General features: G+C 41.4%; 1 protein-coding gene across 1 annotated transcript in view; it reads left to right on the top strand.

Annotated features, from left to right (window-relative positions):
• Positions 1 to 2,123: 2,123 nt before the first annotated feature.
• XIRP2 (xin actin binding repeat containing 2) overlaps positions 2,124 to 15,611 on the top strand; it is a 78,549-nt gene continuing 65,061 nt past the window's right edge. The window contains exon 1 of the mRNA XM_083576735.1: positions 2,124 to 2,349. The gene's annotated coding sequence lies outside the window, so the exon portion shown is untranslated. The remainder of the gene's footprint in view (positions 2,350 to 15,611) is intronic.

The following is a 15,611-nucleotide window of genomic DNA, read 5'->3' as shown; positions in this document are numbered from 1 at the left end:
GACCCTTTAGGTCCCTTCCAACTCTACAATTTTATGATTCTATTGTTCCATAGTCTATGGAATAAGATGTCAGGAAAACTAAAGGTGGCTAGTGAGAGGTTTGGTAAGAGGCCTCTTATTCCTATTAGCTGTTCATCTCCTTAATGAACCTTCCTTCACTTATTCAAGGATGTGACTCACAAGTTGAGTGCAGAACTATTGAAAAATTGACTTTAAATTGAATATAGGATGATTATATATCATCCTGGAAATATACCAGAGTATGTAACTTTTGGGGGGGGGGATAAAATAAATATTGAGGGTGGAATTGTTGTGTGTGCAGAACAAGATCAATCAGTGCAACAGGACTTTTTAGGCAGAGTTAGGTAGTCAAGAATTCTAAATTTTATAAAGGATCCCTCTATTCATGGGGAGGGGGGTTGCTAATTCGAGAACTGATAATCATCACCCTATATTTGTTTAGACCTGCCCTGGATTATGTTCCTTGATCATGCTAATACATGACAAAAAGGTGATAGATAATTTAGGGATCCAAATAAAGACATACTTTGTCACCATCCTGTGTGAAAACAGTGAAAGCATTTACTGGCCTGGGATCCACGCCATTGTTTTATTTTAATACTCAGTACTCATTCTTCCTTGTGTATAAAATTAGCTTCACAATAGAATTGGAAAGTGTGGCTGCCCTCTTTGTGGTTAGGGGTAATTATACAGTCAACTCACTAGGTGGCACTTTACTTAGTTGTATTTGCGGGAGTCAGGCATTCCCTGTGTCACCTCTATTCTTGCTAGAGAGAGACAATAAAGTTTTTTGTCTAACTTTCTGACTGGTTTGCCTCTAAGCTTTCCATGATATCCTCAATACTTAAAAGAAATGTACTAATGTATGCTCCTGTCTAGAAGCTGCATTTTCTAACTTAGAAGATACACTTGTATGTATGCAAGAAACTGCTACCACCACCCTGATCTAGACATTTGGCTAGACTTACACAAATGGTCTTCCCTCCAAATTCCACAAATGTTTCACCTGATCAGGGTGCTCCCATCAATACAGTACAGGCAAAACTTGGCATGACAGCCTTGGGATGTGTGGAATTCCTGTGAGGAGCTTCACTCCTTTTCTCAAAACCCTATCAACATTCCTCAGATGTTTTGACAGTAACATCTCATATTTCACAGTAAGCAGAGTTTCACTGGTGAATCTATTATCAACCTCACAGGCTTGGGAATAGAGAGTCGTGATGCAGAGGTGACCGGGGGGGGTGGTGGTGGAAATGCACTCATGGCTACTTCACTTTGAACTTGACACTTTGAGCAAGTTGTGGGACTGAGTTTTGGCTCAGGTTAAAAATTAAAAAACCCTGTTCCAGTCAGGGTCAATTTCATTTTAAAATAATAATATCAGTTTTATTGAAAGTTATTTTTAACATATTAAACATGAAAATTCAAACTCATAAGAAAATACAAAACAGAAAGCAGATAGGAAAAAAGAGAATAAAAAGTCTTTTTAGTTATTCTTTAACTATCACATTTATGTCATGCATATCATATCATTCCTAGAAAGAAAGGCAGACTCCCGCAGCTCTCGCCTGGCCGCCTACCTCTTCTCCCATTGCTTTTTTTCATGCACATCCCCAGAGTTTAATGTGCTACTTCCTAAAAAATATGGACTTCTTGGTTTAAAGGAAACATTTCCCTCACAAAATAACCTGCTGTATAACCTCCATTAAAGAAATGCTAATCCAAAGCATATATATTGTTTGGTAGAATAGGAGTTTAAAATAATAATAAAAAATTCCTCACAAAATAACTTGGTATGCATAAAGTAAGGGGAAAGGGGTAGAAATGTTAATCTAAACCATTGTGGGGTTGTTCCTATTTTGGTAGGATAATTGGAGTTCTTGTTTTATATAGGGGGGGAAAACTTAAGGAGGAATGACTAGAGGGTTAGGTAAGTGAAACTTTGATTGACTGAACAAGTGCTTATGCCATGCATAGAGATATGACAAAAGGACACTCTAAGATGGCCTTTACTAACAGGTTCCTAGAGCTAGTAGTCGACTCAGGCACTGGCTCATCAGGCCTCAGCCCCTAAAAATAGGTGCCAAGTGCCATGTTCTGCATGCAGGGCTAAAATAAAACCAGCTGTCTCAATCCTCTCACTTGAGAGAAGGGAGAGGTGCGTGTTTCAGTGGAGCTGGTCTCCACTAGACTCTGTATTCAGGGGACTGGGAACTTTGTATCGCAAAGAAAACCAAGCAAAACCAAGTCTGTGTGGAGAGGACTATAAAGATTTTTCAGTGACAAAGAGGCTGCGGTCCTCTCACAGAGTTCTGAACATTAGGAAAGGTAAGTGGGTTGGGCATTATTCTCTGTGTTCATGTGAGTGGGAAGCAAGGCATTCCTGTGTGAGCGGTGAACAGAAACTGCTTCCCTCTCAAGACATGGGTTTTATGTGGAGATTATAGATACAGCATGGCATTTATTGATACAGGGCTGAGAGGGAGCAAGAACACGAGTGGCATTTAAATGTTATTTTAGAATCAGCAAAATGGCCAATACTTGGAATCTCACACCACTCTCTCAACCTGTGGCACTCACTGGCTTTACTTTGTTAGTTTGTGTGGACTTCTAGCTGAGCGGCTGTGGACTGATCAGGTTTGTGCATGCAAACATCACACACACTGATATATTGGCTATACACCACATGGATACATTTTCAGCACCTAATCATAATGATTGCAGCTGGAGATCAAACCCCAAACTGCAAGATTGCACTCCCAATTCCACTTCGTTGGATGTAAACCTTGGTTTGATCTGAACAAACCCCATTGAAGTTAATAGCACCCGCTGCATGAAAATCTCTCTCTCTCTCTCTCTCTCTCTCTCTCTCTCTCTCTCTCTCTCTCTCTCTCTCTCTAATTCCTGAGTGCATCAGCATTTTTAAATTAAAACAGCAATCGTCATTTTCATAGCAGCTCAAGTACATCATAATATTTAGCACAGCCTTCCTGAACCTGATGCATTCCACATGTTTTGAAGCACAATTCTCTGACCTTTGCTGTCTGGGGCTGACAGGAGGGGACGTCCAAAACATCTGGAGGGCACAAAGGTTTTGTTGTAAAGAGATAGCACACCATCTAAAGGTAGCATTTATGACACTGTGCAAATGTAGGATTGAAGTGAGAACTGAAATTTCCATGGATGTTTAAAATCACCGGGTGGAATTCAATGCAAGAGGAATTCAGTGTGGTGGGAAATGAGGCACTCCCCTTGTGCTCCCCTGAGCCTGTTCTTGGGGTGTCCCCAACGCCCGGAGCAGATTTAAGGGTTGTGGGGGTATGCAGGTGGGTGAGATGGGGGGGGTCTCGTTGTGTGAGCGGACCTCACTTCATGCATTCAACAACTTAAGGCAAGAACACAGAAGAGGGCCTAGAAGCAAAACTAGTAATTAAGAATAAGAAATACAGATCGTTTGAAGAGTTTATCTTTTTTGCTTGCTTTTGAATAGTGTGTATGATGTCTGAAAAGTTTTGAACAGATCTTAGAAACTAGCACTGAAACTAGCAGAAGTTTTATACAGCACTGAGTACAATAACTTTTCAAATGTCATATATGGTTAGTGTTAATTTGTTTCTGGTTACATTGTCACAACAGTAATTATTGCGCTGGTATGAACTCTTGTTGGAAAGATTGGCTAGTAATACTCCCAAGTATTTCATGCTAGGTAGGTGCTTTGTTTTTGGTTCTTTTGCCTCCTAATTATTTATTTCAATGGTGAGCTAATACGATAGGGTATTAGATTACACATGACTTGTTCCTTCAGTGAGATCACCGCCCCTAATTGTGCCATGTTGGCTAATAAGTTCACAAGGTATTCAGAAGCAATCCTCACGCAGCCTACCCCATTACTCCAGCATGTATTTAAGGACCATTACCAAGCTGCAATCTTTATAAAAATAGACATGCTGAAAATAAAGAGGCATGTCCCTCTATCGCTAATATAAACCAACAGCTTAGTGCTTTACAATTAGCACTGTGGTGAAGATCTAGGGATTCTGACTGAAATGTTTGTGGTATTAATAGGCATTGGGTTGCTTTTCCCTACCTCCCTTACCCCCAAGAGCATTCCACTTGGACTTCAAAGTTTAATTAAATCTGAAGTTATTGCTTGTTGAACCTAGCATTCAACACAACTTCCCAAAAGAATTATCTGTTTTTCATTCCAAAATCATATCTACGCCGACTTCAGCATATGGCGTTAGTATGCTCACACACACAGCCTGCTCAGCCCAAAATGGCACAGTCAACGTGCAATGACTGCAGAAAAATGGCTGTGCAACTGTGCAATTAGTCCTTCTTTTTCACCATAAGCATAGCTCAAGACAACTGATCTAACAACTTTTCTACTTCGTGATGTTTTGCACTGATATTCTGGCCTGAAATTGAATTTTTCAAACCAGGATGATGGAAATAAACAGGAAGGTAAAGTATTGGTTGTGGCAGAATAACCTTCAGCAGTGGAGATAACTCCTTGCACCAGCACTACCAGCATTTTGAAAGTGCTTTCTTTCCCTGCTGAAGTAGGGAGTGGTCCAGCCTTCTCTGTTTCAGCAAGGAGAGCTTTTGAGATCGGACCCTCAAGGTGTCCCTGTTTTCCAGGGACAGCCCTGGATTTATAGAAGCCATCCTGGTTTCTGATTTGATCCTGAAATGTCCTGCTTTTCCTTAGAATGTCCTTATTTTCATCGGAGAAATGTTGGAGGGTATAGAGTTATGTGACCCACGAGCCAAGGAGCTAAGTAAGCAGCCCTGTATAGGAAAGTTTTTTTTAATGCTTAATGTTTTATTATGTTTTTATGTATGCTGGAAGCTGCTCAGAGTGACTGGGGCAACCCAGTCAGATGGGCAGGGTATAAATATTATTATTATTATTATTATTATTATTATTATTATTATTATCATGGAATAATAATTACAGATGTCCTTATTGGAAGGTATGGGAGAGTGAGGATTGCACTCTCCCCATTTTTAAGTGTGTGTGAGGGAGAGTGTGTGTGTGTGTGTGTGTGTGTGTGAGAGAGAGAGAGAGAGAGAGAGAGAGAGAGAGAGAGAGAGGCTATGTGCACATGAATGAATATGTGCAGGCCACACCTACCACAAGCTTCTAACATTAAGTTGCCCACTTCTTTTTCTAATAGTTCTTTCACATACCTCTCATTTAGGTTCTTCTTACTCTCCCAATATCTTTCAAGTTATGTTCCCACATTGTCTAGTAGGCGCTTATCTCTTTGCCGCCACCATCTCCAGCCCCCCAAAATTTAGCATTGTTGACCATCCATGTTATATCTGAGGTTCATCTTTATTTCTGAACTTCTAAGGCCAGCTGAGGTCCTAACCAACTTCAAGACTGCTGCCTCAGGATTGCACTGAAGGTACAGATTCAAGTTCATCCTGGGGCAGATTATTTTGGGCTGCGAGTCTATCTGCAGCTTTGGGTTTAATCAAGCAGTGCCTTGGCATCATTCGATGTCTGACATTCAAACAAGTTATGTTGTTTTCTTCCCTCCTTATCACTTAAACACTTAATGTCAAATTAGCCAGGGATGAAAAGGTATGTGTACTTTGGAGGATGCTAAAATTAGACGAACAAGTAGTTCCTGACTATTTTGAATAGATTCAGGAAAGGGACAAACAGGAAAACAGTTTCCAGTGTAGTGCTGAGAAACTCCTAGGATTTACACTTTTTGTTAAGTTGTGGGTGAGCATATCAGACGACACAGCGATTCTTCAAACAGCTCTTGTTTATTCAGAGGCCAGAACTGAACTGAAGGGTTCAGTCAGCCTGCTTATAATAGAGCTCCAGTACAACGTAACTGTAACAATTTTCTAAAACTATCCAATCAGTGAACGTTACTTTCGAACCCTTATTTGCATAACTATCTACAGTATCCCCCTGCTGGCCTAGGGTGAGAACTTCAGTACATAACATCTGAATCTGTTCTAGGTGTTCCCCTAACCTTCCAGAGCAGATGGGGCATGTGCAAGCGGAGGACAGCGGACGTCCTGCTGCACAAACACAAATCCTTACACTGGTAGGATGGTTACTCGGTGCTACATTAGATACAAACCTTGCTTTAGTACTTAATGGGGGTGGGGGGACCTGTGAATTGGGAAAGCTGCCATGGCTTTTCTGCAGTGAGCTGTGAGAATGCACAATAACTGCAGGGTCAAAGGGTTGCAGCCATGATAATCTCAACCCATACATCAGAGGTGGGCAATGTGTGGTTCTGGGCCTGTATGCAGCTCTCTGACTAATTTTTAAAGCCCTCTGCAAACTATCAGTTTGTGATGAAAGGCTCTGTTGCAAAAATCAGTACACTGTCCCAACAAAGGCTTGGCTGCAGGCTACACATTCTTAAGGCATGGCAGAGCTCTACAATATATGGCTAGGTGTGAACTTACCACTCACAGGTCCTTATATCAGTGGAAACAGTTGGTCCTGGCAAGTATTAACCACTTTTAGTTTTAACCTGCGGATTGTCATCAGTTCAGTTTTAACTTTAATTTTAATTTATTTGAATTAATTTTAGGATGCATCTTAATCGATTGATTGCTTGTTTCTATGCATATTGTATTATTTATATGATGTTAGCCACTCTGAGCCCAGCTCTTGCTAGGGAGGGCGGGGTACAAATAAAAATTTATTATTACAGTGGTACCTCTGGTTGCGAATGAGATCCATTCTGGAGGCCTGTTGGCAACCTGAAAAGAACGCAACCCGCATCTTCGCATGCATGGTCGCAATTTGCCGCTTCTGCGCATGCGTGAGCGGTGAAACCCGGAAGTAACCCTTTCTGGTACTTCCGGGTCGCAGCAGGACGCAACCTGAAAATGCGCAACCTGAAGCAAACATAACGAGGTATGACTGTATTATTATTATTATTATTATTATTATTATTATTATTTGTTTCAACACTTGACATGCCCCCTAGTCTCAGCACCAGGCAAGCAAGTGGGCATCCTTATGAGTACAAAAAGTATGCACTGTCTGTTCCTGCTGGTGCAGTCATCTCTGCATCCTTGGAGATAGAGATGGAGGCAATGGGACAACTTGAATCCAGATCTACCCTTAGATGCCTCCTCCCTGAAAGCCACGGGCAAACACCAAGGCCACCACACTTATGTTATGCTAATGGTATCTGATGGCCCAGAGGTGGGTCACTCTTCTGCTTAGCCCTGTCCCCAAATCCAATTCTCTGCTTCCCAAGCCATAAGGGCCCTCCCAGCATTCCTCTAGGGCTTTCCTCTGCATCAGGCTCCTCCAACTCCCCAATCTCCTCCCACACCTGCTGCTCATCTGACCACTCTCTCCATGATGTCTCCATGTCTCTTGACATGGGCCAATTCATGTGACAAGAAGTCAGTGCTTTAGATATTCAAATGCCAGTCTGTAGAGAGCTCTAATTGTTATTATTTGAATTGTGCTATAAAACAGACCAGGAGCCAGTTAGTTGGTTTTAAAACACCAATATATTTTCTTTCCAGACTGTTGAAGTCAATTGTCTAGTGACTGCATTTGTATTTTGTATTTCTTTTTATTAAAAAAAAATAGTAAATACCACAAAAAAACATAAAAACCATATTCAAGACATAAATAAATGTCACAAACAAAGGTTTTCAAAACCTAAGTAGAGAAACCGCACCAACCTTACACATATTGCATTATTATCCCCAAAACTGGCTGTATTTTGACCTAATTGAAGTTTCCAGATATTCTTCAAAGGCAGCCTTGCATACAACACTTTGCAGCACTCTAACAGGGATGTTAGTTTAAGGCCGCAACAAAGTACTCATTCCCAATTTTACTATGCCATTTGGTGGTGGTGAATTGGGAAGACAGGTCTTCAGTTGGGGTTGTGGTGTGGGGGATATTTAAAGGCCAGCAAAGCATTAAAAAAAAAAAGGCAGTGTACGATAAAATCATTAAAACACCATTAAGCTATAAAACACAGAACAAATGACTAGCACTGAATCAAATTAATTCCCTAAAAATGCTTGGAGAAACAAAAATGTTTTTCAGTAGGTGATGAAATATCAGAATTAGCAGCGCCTGCTGGAATTTAATAGGAAGAGTGTTCCAAATTGCTGGTGCCAGTTTGCTGAGAGCCTTGGCTTGCATGGAAAACAAGAGAGCATAAAATAAGTGTGAGACAGAGGACTTCTCCAGGTGATCACAGCAATCTGCCCAGTGTATAAGAGACAAGGTAACTGGCTCCTAGGGTGTTTTAAGGGCTTTTATGCACTTTCGGTAATACCTTGAATACTTTAGATACATGTGATAAAAGCAAAGATGGCGGCTATCTCCTTTTCCTCATTAAAAATACAACGGCTGAAAAATGTACTTTGGATGCCACCTGCGATGACTTTATTCCAGGTGTGTACATTAGTTTTACTATATGTTTATTAATTTTCAAAAATACAACTGCAAAAAGTCAACAAGGTACACAAATCAATCAAAGTAGGAAAGCAACAACCATAGCTGTAACCATAACTGTAACTGAGTGAAGTTCAGAAGTGGTTTACATATTCATCATCTTCATCTTCACAGATGTCTTGTTGGGGGAGCCGCCTTTGCTCACGGCCGTAGTCAACATACACCCAGGTATCTGAAAAATTTACTCCCCACCCTTGAAATTGCCTCCGAATTCAGAGGTTCAAAATCTTTTGCACACGCATACAGTCATGCTCACACACATTGGAAAAGTTTGTTTTTGCAAACCTTTGGCCCACTTGTAGATTGATTGAATGATTGATTGATTTAGCAAAATGTCATTCCATTAAAAAGTCTCTAAGTAGTTTGCATAAAATGCTATAAAATATCCATGAAGGATTTCAATTAAAAAAAATAAAACCAATGGTTTTTAAAAATGTACAGAATTATTTTTTTTTAAAACTCTAGGTAGGCTAGTTGTTACCAGAGTGTGACAGGCTATCTCTGTCCAAAGAGCTAAAGTTGCTAAAGTTTACAAGATACTGTGGCTTTAGGGTCATCTGGGGTCATAACAACCTGATATATAATTGGGGGAAGTTAGAAGTGTTAGCGTTGAATATGGTATGGAAACACCAGGTGTCCTATGGTATTCATTTAGTTCCCTGCTCATCCAGGCAGATGGGACAGAGCACCCCATATCCATTCTTTGTTTTGTTTTCCACAAGTTTTAAAAATAGTTGTGTTAAGGGGAAAGGAATATGACCTTATGAATAATGAAAGCTGAAAATAAAAGAAGTGATTTATTTTTTCACCCTGGGTATGTGCTATAAGCTGTTCAGCATCCGTGTTATATGAGTCCTTCTCTCACATCCACCCTCCCCCCCACCTTGGATGCGTATCATTTTCCACAGAGCGTCTTTGAAATATCTCCCTCGGCTTACTGGATTTGTCCAAGAAAGTTGTAATTGCCTTGTCTGTCCCAAATTGAGATGCGTCAATTTTACTTAAAAGGATTTTTAAAAAGACAAATGTTTGGTTTGAGCTGATAATCTGACCTGTCATAAAACTGATCCTAAAACGGTTTATTTTGGGAGATTGCTGTGCTAGTTGCGCATCAAATGCCACCATACTGAGAGCCTTCCTCACATTCTGTCTGCCTGTGAGTTGTGTTCTAAAATTGTTGGTTGCATATTTAAATGTGTGGGACCTCACGGGGATCCTATTTTTAAATAGAAAGGTTGTGCTTGAAGAGAAGCTTAACTGATGATGAAGAAGGCGCCTGAATTTAATCATCAGGGAATTTTGTATTTTTGTTTGCCTGCTAGTAGCGAGGAATGGAAGTTTCCTCAAACTGTCTGCTTTATATACATTATTTACACAATGGGCCCCACGTGATTGGCTAATTCTGGGATGTTCCTGGAGGCCAATCAGGTTGTGGATTCACTTCTACCTGGAGCGGATTGGGTGGCTCCTGCGGACCAATCAGACTGCTGCATTCTGGATCCTATTGTTCTAGGACCAATCAGACTGCTGCATTTTGGATCCTATTCAACTCAGTACATAACACTCTCTCTAGTTCCTGTCATGTGTTTATTATGGGAAGGAGGGTCTGGCACTGGAAAGGGAAGCACTGGACTATGGCACCAGCCAGTCCCCAGCATTGTGCAGCTCCCTGTCTCCCAATGCCCACGTATTGAGCATGGCTTTCTAAGCTGAGGAGGCCAGCATGCATAGACTTCTAGTGGACCTGGAAGCATGCACAGTCAGGCTTCCAGATCCCACAGAAGGCCTACTCTCAGTGCTATTTTCTAGAAAAAGAGGTGCCGGAATTCACCGTGAGCACCATCCTCATTGAATGGCAATGGCGTCCACCTTAGAGGTGCCGGAACTGAGTTCTGGCTGGAAAAAAGCCCTGCCTTCACTGCCCCTTTCAATCCTTGTGTGATTAGGACATGAAGCAGGCTTTTCTGTTGACTTCCCTTGCCTCTTGCTCCTCCCTGGCTGCATGTGTATATATGCAGGTTTGATGTGACAGCTGCATATTCCTGCATTGCAAGGGATCGGACTAGATCAGGCATAGGCAAACTCGGCCCTCCAGATGTTTTGAGACTACAATTCCCATCATCCCTGACCAGTGGTCCTGTTAGCTAGGGATGATGGGAATTGTAGTCCCAAAACATCTGGAGGGCTGAGTTTGCCTATGCCTGGACTAGATGATCCTCAGGGTCTCTTCCAGCTCTATGATTCTATGCATAAATGCATAAACATATGCTTTTTATTACCAGGGATGGGCAAATCTGTCAATTTCTGCTTCTTTCAGTTCCCCATTTTCCCACTCTTTAAGAAATGATGTTTCTGCATCAGTTTCCTCTTTTATTTTAAGTCCTCATGACAATTAATTGTGAAACTCAGCTACATTAGTAAAGAAAAAAGCGTTTTATATGTGTTCCAACACTGTGACACCAGATGGTGCTGTGGAGGTCCGTCTTCCACCAACATGATTTCCCACTTTGAGGTTTACAATGCTTTTTTGGTGTGTCTAGATCCAGCCATGATTTTTGAGTGAATGTACCCGTGCTTCTATGCATTTTTGCCTATTATACACATTTTTGCAAAGCAATTTCCTTCATATAATGCATTTTTGTTATGCTACGGTTGCTAACATATGCATTTTTATGCACACTTTGCCTCAGTATGTGCATTTGTGTAACATTCCTTGACTGGAGAAGTGCCCTGCAAAATTCATGAGTTTCAAAGGATGGTAGTGTTTTGGTTTATGTATTTTTTATTTTTTATTTTTTTGGAAGGTGCAAATTAGGGAGGTTCACCTTTAACCATGAACTCATTTCTTCCCTTATCACTATGCATTATGTACATAATTAAATTATGGAGGTGAAGGTGAAAACTCGGTGAGAGAATATGCACTCCCTGCCAAGATTCATTTGCTCAGTGTTATTTTTCCACCAACTTCCATGGGCAGATGGCAGACTAAGGCCACTGTGTCCAAGGCTGAGTTTTCTAATCTCACAACCACATGAGCAAATGTAAAGTCTGTTGTGATTTGGCCACCGTCAAAAAGAAATCTTTATGTTTAGTGGGGTGGGGTAAAGTTTTCAGACACAAATAAATATTGCCTTTCACTGTGCTGCAATAATGGAAACATTCAACTCCTGGCAGGGAACGGAATTGGCGCAAAGCCCGATAAGTACGTGTTTTGCTTTCCATACAAACAGTTTTGTAGTTTTAATCTTCACTTGCTCATGTGGCACCTTTCGGAGGATTTTTGGCAGTAAGTTTGATTGTGTTATAGGAGGTTCAGAGGTTCAAAGCAGCCTTCTATTTTTAATCTGCCAGGGGAGTTTAATTCCCATTCTTTCATGCCTTATAAGTGCTGCAAAGATAATTACTTAAGTGATATTCCCGGCACATGTTTTCTGCTCTGGCTTTAAAGAGGTGAAGCAGAGCACACCTTATATGATACAAACTGCTATCAAAACACAGCAACATACCCTCCAAGTGTCCCTATTTTCCAGGGACAGTCCTGGAATTACCAAAAGCCATCCTGGCTCCTCATTTGATCCTGGCATGTCCCTAATTTCCCTGCCAGCTCTGCTGCCACCGAACTCGGGGAGAAGGATGAGCCACTGCTTGTCTCAAGCAGGGCCAGCAGTGGCAATGACAGCTGTGAAGGAAAATCCCATGGCCTTTCCATGTCCACCACTGTTGGCCTCCACCTTTGGGCAGCTTGTAGCAGAGAACTGGTGAAGAGAAGGAGAGGCTGCCACCATCAAGGCCCAACCCAATGTGATACACTGGCTCTGAGGGGCAGGCAGAGGCCACCTTGGGTGGGAAGGGGGGGCGGAGTAGAGCGAAGCGCAAGGAGTCTTGATTTCTCTAAGAAGTGCTTTGTGCCTCCACATCTTGCCCCTTTCTGAAACTTATTTATTGCTTTTCGTTCAGTAAATCTACCAAAGAATGAAGTAAAATAAAATTAGGATTAAGGGGTTTTTCCCTGGACAGTGGAGGGCGTGTGTGCTGTGTTCGATTTGTGTTATGGTGGTGGAAACGCTCTGTGGCAGCGGATGGGCCAAAAATGGGGGGACAAGGAGGGTTAGTTGTGGGGAGTGAGAAACGTCCCTATTTTCATCTGAGGAATGTTGGGAGGTATGCAACACAAATGTGCATGTGATTACTCTCAATAGTTTAGGTTAGGCGTAGGCAAACTCGGCCCTCCAGATGTTTTGGGACTACAACACCCATCATCCCTAGCTAACAGGACCAGTGGTCAGGGATGATGGGAATTGTAGTCTCAAAACATCTGGAGGGCCAAGTTTTCATATGCCTGGTTTAGGTTAACCGTAGTTCATTGTTGTAGCATATATCATCCATGAGCCCCCTCCCTTAAATAAAACCTGTTTAGGTAATGGAGAATTTAGTTGCAGCAGTATATATGGAACACAAGAACTTTGCTCTTGAAGTTGGCTCCCAAAGTTGTTTTAAGTGCAGGTCAGCTGTACCTCTTCCAGACAGAATAATCTGCATGCATTTGTTCACTTGTGCATTTATCACACTTAGAAAGATTGCACATTTAAAACTGCTCGTTGACTAGGGCAAAGACTATATAATTAAAAGAAAAGGGAAACTGGGAAGAATAAAGGAGGGCAGGGGCAAGAGGTAACCTTAGCTGCTCTCAGGTTTATCTGCCATCATGAAGAAGGAGAATATAGATTTCCCTGAACAGGAAAGGTAATTTTTGTGAGGGCAAAAACCAATCAACTCCTTCCTAATCCTTATCTTTCCTTGAACATGCTTGTCAAGGGCAGCCTGTTCAGAATGGAAGAGCAGCCATAAAGCCCTGCCATTTGAAACAACTGTTGCATTGCCATGCAAAGACCATTGCAAATGGGTCTCATCTGCAGATATAATGATGGAGTTTGGTTGGTTCTCATGGGATGCATGTTGGCAGTGAAGCTCTCATGAACCTCAAAGATGTAGTCACAGTCTAATATAGTTTCTGTCTGTAATAAGTTATCTGAAACAGGTAAGCACAGGCATAGGCAAACTCCGGTGTTCCAGATGTTTTGAGACTACAACCCCCATCACCCCTGACCACTGGTCCTGTTAGCTAGGGATGGTGGGAATTGTAGTTCCAAAACATCTGGAGGACCGAAGTTTGCCTATGCCTGGGTAAGCATTTAGCAAGAGCAAGGGCCTTCCCATCTCCACCACCCGCCATCACGATGTGACATCAGAAACTGCACTTTGCACCTTCCAACTTCCTGGGGGTTCTTAAAAGGACAAAAGCTGTTCCTCTGTCAGAAAACAAAAATCGGGTTCCCTCGTAAGATGTCAGTTGTCAGCTCTGCCCCAAGAATTGACAAGCTTTTCACAAATGTGCCCCCACCTCCCTCAGACGGTTTGGGCTCAGCTGATAAACATGATAGCCTGGCAAGTAGTCTCAGGTGTCCTTGCAGGGACATTTGTGCAGAATGTCAGGTTTGCATTCATCAACTTTTTAAAAAGGTGATTTCGACGCTTAAAAAAACATTGTGGCACTGGGAAATAATTTCAGAGTAAGTCAGGCAGATTTTGAGAACCGCACGGCTGTCAGAAAGGGAGCAGTGACATTTCAATGGCAAGAAATAAAACACACGCTCTCTGCTTTTTACTCCTCTGTCTCGCTCTCTTGCTCCCCCTCTCCTTCCCTTTGAATTAAACTGTACACTTCTAGGCTCTCGCATACCTTATAGGTTGGGTTACCCATGAGGTTGAATATTTCAGTATGTCCCACTTTATGTGCAATTTGAGTGCACCCACCTCTATAAACCCTTTCCCAGCAGTTCTTCTGTCAGATTCTGTTACTTCTCTAGGCTTAATTTATGAAGGGGGAAAAGAAAAGGAAGCTGCGATGAGAGCACTTAAGGCAGGAAATTATTAAGGCAGGAGAGTACCCCTGTTGCACTAGCAAAGCCCTCGTTATGGATCGGTCTATATTGATTATGACATCATATCTTTCTGGAAGTTATAGCTGAGTAATTCAGATGTAGTTATTATAAGGCTGAGAGACTGACTTGATGGGAGGCAAAATCCATTCTAATCCTTGCTTTGCATCCAACACATCCAATTTTCATTGGTTCCATTTATAATAATAAATACCCCTCATTAAGCGGAGAACAGTATGGCAACATTATTTAATATGTGTGTGCAATTATGAGGCATAGAAAACAAATGCCGGAAAAAACATAATCACAATTTACATATTAAAGATGAATCATAGCACCCTTCAAACGCCTTTATTAGTTGGAGTTCGTGGGGTGGTTTTTTATGTTGCACACTGATGTATTCTTCCAAAGGGTTTCCCCCATTATTTCACTTATATGTGTTCTGCAATGGCATGTAAAATGAGACCAGGTTCTTTTATTTTTATTATTTCTAGGTAATTTCAGTATGTGAAAAGAAATGTATTAAAGCATAGCTAAAATAAGCATCCAAGTCTCTCTTTTTTTGAAATCCAATAGCCCATTGATTTGGTCAGCATAATTTGGGCGGGAAGGCCCACGTCCAAAACAGTCTTGAGTTTCCTTCTCCCTTTGTATGCCTTTATTCCATTCGTAAATGAAATTGCTAATTGTGCATACTGCATATTGATTGGAGAGGAAGCAGATTCCAAGGGTTCTAAAATAGTTCTTTTAGCAACTACAATGCCCTTAACAGTAAATGCCTGTTGAGCTACTGGGAAATGACCAGATGCTGGTATATATCTCAGGAGGAGTTCTTTAAAATTAAATTACATGATGTCAGACGCATCAGATTAAATGCATTTTGAAATTTAGAACAAAAGCGACAGACCGTTGTGAACATCTACAACATAGGAATTTAATTAACCTCCTGATAGATTGTTATAAGAACCTTCCCACTCACCCCATTCCTAAACTAATGGAATAATATAGGCTTGTTCCAGCAACTTTCACATGGGCTAAGGTGCTCTGCTGATTAGCAGTTTTCTTTTCTTCTAACCTCTCCAAAATACTACACTTAAATATTTTTTGTGGTTTTAAAGTGTCATGATTATTGCAGTCTGAGGATATGGACAAGCTGTTTGAAGAGGTTTAGACAA

Source organism: Podarcis filfolensis (genome assembly GCF_964270895.1).
Source record: "Podarcis filfolensis genome assembly, chromosome: 1".
Classification (NCBI taxonomy): domain Eukaryota; kingdom Metazoa; phylum Chordata; class Lepidosauria; order Squamata; family Lacertidae; genus Podarcis; species Podarcis filfolensis.
The sequence above is the reverse complement of the archived record's forward strand: the minus strand, read 5'-3'. Positions and strand labels throughout refer to the sequence as shown.